Source organism: Dromiciops gliroides, chromosome 1 (genome assembly GCF_019393635.1).
Source record: "Dromiciops gliroides isolate mDroGli1 chromosome 1, mDroGli1.pri, whole genome shotgun sequence".
Lineage (NCBI taxonomy): Eukaryota > Metazoa > Chordata > Mammalia > Microbiotheria > Microbiotheriidae > Dromiciops > Dromiciops gliroides.
The window spans coordinates 468879290-468883950 of NC_057861.1; the positions used below are offsets into that span (position 1 = coordinate 468879290).

The 4661-nt window shown below is 37.7% G+C and overlaps 1 pseudogene; it reads right to left on the reverse strand.

Moving 5' to 3' along the window:
* Window positions 1-1170: 1170 nt before the first annotated feature.
* Window positions 1171-2413, reverse strand: LOC122750496 (annotated as a pseudogene).
* Between the last annotated feature and the right edge of the window lie 2248 nt (window positions 2414-4661).

The following is a 4661-nucleotide window of genomic DNA, read 5'->3' on the forward strand; positions in this document are numbered from 1 at the left end:
AGCCATTCTGGAAATCAATTTGGAAATTGGGCCCAAAGGGCTATAAAACTGTGCATATGTCTTGACCCAGCAATACCACTCCTAGGTTTGTACCCCAACAAGATCAAAGAAAAAGGAAAAGAATCTATGTGTATAAAAATATTTATAGCAACTCTTTTTGTGTTGACAAAGAATTAGAAATTTAGGGGATGTCTTGAATTGAAGAATGGTTGAACAGATAGAGTACTTCCTGGATTTTATTTGTAAAATTTTCCATTGAGTTCTCTTCTCTTTGTCACAAATACCTGAAAATTTCAGTTCATTAAATGGTCATTCTTTTTACATTCAGGAGTATACTGAGCTTTGCTGGGTGAGTTACTTTTGGTCATTACCACAACTCTTTTGTTTTTTGAAATATAATGTTCTAAGCCCTTTGGTATTTTAATGTAGAAGCTGCTAGGTCTTGTGTTGTCCTGATTGTAGCTTTACAGTATTTAAATTGTCTTTTTTTTCTTTTTGCTTGTAATATTTTTTCCCTAACCTGGGATTTTAAAAACTTGACTATGATACTCCTGTAAATTTTCATCCTGGGATCTGTTTCAGGTGCTGGTCTATGGATTTTTTCTTTCTATTTCTGCTGTACCCTCTTGTTCTAGAACTTCAGGGCAGTCTTCCTTAATAATTTCCTATAATGTATCGAGACTAATTTTTGGATCATACCTTTCAGGTAATCCAATAATTCTTATATTGTCTCTCCTCAATCTGTTCTCCAGATCAGTTGGTTTTTTTTTTAATAAGATGCTTCACATTCTTTTCAATTTTTTTCATTCTTTTAATTTTGTTTTTATTATTTCTTGGTGTCTTATAATATCATTAGCTTCCCCTTGCCCAATTCTAGTTTTCAAGGAGTTGTTTTCTTCTTTAAGTTTTTAGATTTTTTTTCTAATTGGTTTACTTTCTTTTCATAATTTTCTTGATTTTCTTGGATTGTTTTTATTTTCCCCCTATTTTTTCCTTCATCTCTCTTATTTGATTTTGGAAGTCTTTTTTCTTTTTTTGGCTGTGAGATGTACATTTTATTCAAAAGTTTAAATATTCTTCAGACAATACACAGCTTTTCCAATGAAAGTCCTTGTGTAGTTTGCTCAGACAACTGAAATTGAAGGATATGTGGCAGATGAAGGTGACTCCTCAAGAGTGCTCTTCAGCCAGCTTCTCAGCTTTTGTCATAGCTTCTTTAGTGGGTCCTACCATATAGAAGTTCTGTTCGGGGAGATAGTCATACTGACCTGCCAAGATATGTTGGAATCCCTCAATGGTTTCTTTCAGGGGTATCAATTTCCCCATGTGTCCTGTGAATACGTCAGCAACCTGGAAGGGCTGTGACAAGAAATGCTGGATTTTCTGGGCCTGAGACTCTGTCATGTTGTCTTCTTCAGACAACTCTTCCATACCAAGGACAGCAATGATGTCCTGGAGAGACTTATAGACCTGTAGAATCTTTTGCACATCATGGGCAACATCATAGTGCTCATTTCCAACAATGTTGGGCTCCATGATTTGGGATGTGGACTCCAGAGGATTCATGGCAGGGTAAATGCCCAGCTCAGCAATGGCCTGAGAGAGTACAGTGGTAGCATCCAAGTGGGCAAAGGTGGTAGCAGGAGCAGAGTCAGTCAAGGTATCAGTGGGCATATAGATGGCCTGCACAGAGGTGATAGAACCCTTCTTGGTTGTGGTATTCTTTCCTGCATGGTACCCATATAAGTGGCCAAGGTGGGCTGGTAACCCACAGCAGAGGGGATTCTAGCTAGTAAAGCAGACACCTCTGAGCCAACCTGAGTGAATCGGAAGATATTATCAATGAAAAGCAGTACATCTTGACCTTCTTGGTCTCTGAAGTATTCAGCCACAGTGAGGCCAGTCAAGGCTATCTAAGCCTGAGCACCAGGTGGTTCATTCGTCTGTCTGTCTGTTCATTCATCTAGCACTGAGGCCCTATACCAATGCTGCCTTGGAAGTGGTATCCTTCAGATTAATGACACCAGACTCAATCATTTCGTGGTACCAGTCATTGCCTTCTCATTTCTGTTCGCTAACACCAGCAAACACAGAATAACCACCATGGGTCTTTGCAATATTGTTGATTAGCTCCATAATCAATACAATCTTATCCGCACCACCACCACCAAACACACCAATTTTGCCACCCTTGGCACAGGAGACCAAAAAATCCACAACTTTGATGCCAGTGACCAGGATTTCTTGCTCCACACTCATCTCTATGAACTCAGGAGCCTCAGCATGAATAGCAGCAAACTGTTTGGCCTTGATTGGCTTCCTTTCATCAATAGACTCTCCAATTACATTCATGATTCTTCCTAGTCTCCGGCCCCACAGGAATTTTGATCAGGGTACCAGCATCATCAGCAATGTATTAGCATTTCTGTCTTTCCACATACCCTCCAATATTTACTATTCTCACCTTTTGTCATCTTTGTTAATTTGATGAGTGTGAAGAGAACCATAAGATTTCTTCTTATCAATATTTCTAATTTTTATTAGAATTCATAAATGGCATATTATTAGTGAATTGAAGCATTTTTCATGTTGATAACAGTTTGCATTTTTTCTTTTGAAAACTGGAAATTTTCTCTTTTTTATCCTTCTTTTTTTTTTGGTGAGGCAATTGAGGTTAAGTGACTTGCCTAGGGTCACACAGCTAGTAATTAAGTGTTTGATGCCCAGATTTGAACTCAGGTCCTCCTGAATCCAGGGCCAGTGCTCTATCCACTGCGCCACCTAGCTACCCCTTTTTTAATCCTTCTTATCCTACAGACATTACTTTTTTTTTTTTTTTTGTAGGGCAATGAAGGTTAAGTGACTTGCCCAGGGTCACATTGCAGACATTTCTTTTAAAAAAGTTTTTCTATTCCATTTAGTTAAAATTATCTGTTATTGTCTATAATTGCCTCTATTCCTTGTTTACTTAAGAATTTATTTCCTACATATAGGTATATGGTCTGTTTCCCTTCTAATTTTTAAAAATTGTATGGTCTTTACTTACATACATTTTGAAGTTATTGTGGAATACAGTATAAGGTGCTGATCATATCCTAGTTTCTGTCACACTACTATTAGGTTTTCCCTATAGTTTTTTTCAAACAGAGAATTCTTTCCTAAGTAATTTATGTTTTCCAGTTTATCAAATACTGGATTATTGATTTCCATTATTTCTGATTTTCTTTTGTCTTGTTGGTTCCAGTGGTCTACTATTTATGAATAACAAATGGTTTTGGTCATTGCTCATTATAATATAGTTTGAGGTCTGAAGATGCTTTTCACTATTCATTCCAAAAAATTTTTCATTATTCCCCTATTACTTTCTTGGTCTTTTGCTTCTCCAAATGAGAGTTTGCTATTGTTGTACTAAGTCTTTAAAATTCCTTTTGATAGTTTGATTCATAAAGTATTTTAAAATGATAAAATAACTTGATGACATCATTATTTTTATTATACTCAAGTGGCCTAGTCATGATAATTATATATTTGTAAGTTTGACTTGTTCTTCACTTCTTTAAGGAGCATTTTGTAACTGAATCTATACAAGTCAAAAGTGCCAGCCTGAACTCTTCCACAAAATAAAGCCTCCAGGGGGAAGTAAACAATGGAGAGTGAAGGGGGCAGTAGAGCTTTGCATAGGAGTAAAACTTTGTTAACTATTCGATAACTTGCACATGCCTCACTCAGTTCATCCTAACTTCAGATCTGACCTAAAGGGTACAAGCATTAGAACTAACAATTGAAAGGAATGTGACAAGATGAGATGGCTTTCGTGACTTATATTGCAGTTGAGTTGGAGAACGAGTCCTGCAAATATGGTATGAGAAGAGTGACATGATCAGATGGTGGTACACTACAAGGTTTCCTCTTACCAGAGCCCACTTGATCATATATGGGGAACTCTCTTTGTGACACCTGGAGCAGGATCCCCTTTAGCCAGAGGAATTAGCTTAATGGGATCTGGACAAGGATGCTCAGAAGAGCAAAGGTCAACATCCCCTAGTTGTTAATTGTTCGGCATAAATCGATCTGCCAGCTTAGACTGAAAGTAAACTGATCAAGAGATTCAGTATCTAGAAACAGAGTTCTCAGCTTTCAGAAACCATTCAATGAGGGACAGCTAGATGGTGCAGTGGATAGAGCTCTGGCCCTGGAGTCAAGAGTACCTGAGTTCAAATCCGGCCTCAGACACTTAACACTTACTAGCTGTGTGACCCTGGGCAAGTCACTTAACTCCAATTGCCTCACTAAAAAAAAAAGAAAGAAAGAAAGAAAAAAAAAGAAAAAAGAAAAGAAACCATTCAATGAAGGTCTAGGGATAGTTAATAGAACTGATAAATTCCCAAGTGAAGAAATTTCTCTTAATGTTAGACTCTGGGCTCCCAGCTAGGATTTTGCCCTTTATTCTCTGACTCAGGGGTTCTAGTTTCTGCTAAATAGGAGCCATGAGAAGAGAAGCTTCAGGGCAGATGCTAGGGAACTCCCACTAATGATAAAACAAACAAATAAACAAGCAAATTATACTACCTGGAAGAGACAGTTACTTCTTGTCCTAAGGGAGCAGGCTGTGGTTGGACCTTGTCCACCAAGAAGCTGAGTTGGTTTCAAGGGAAGTTCAA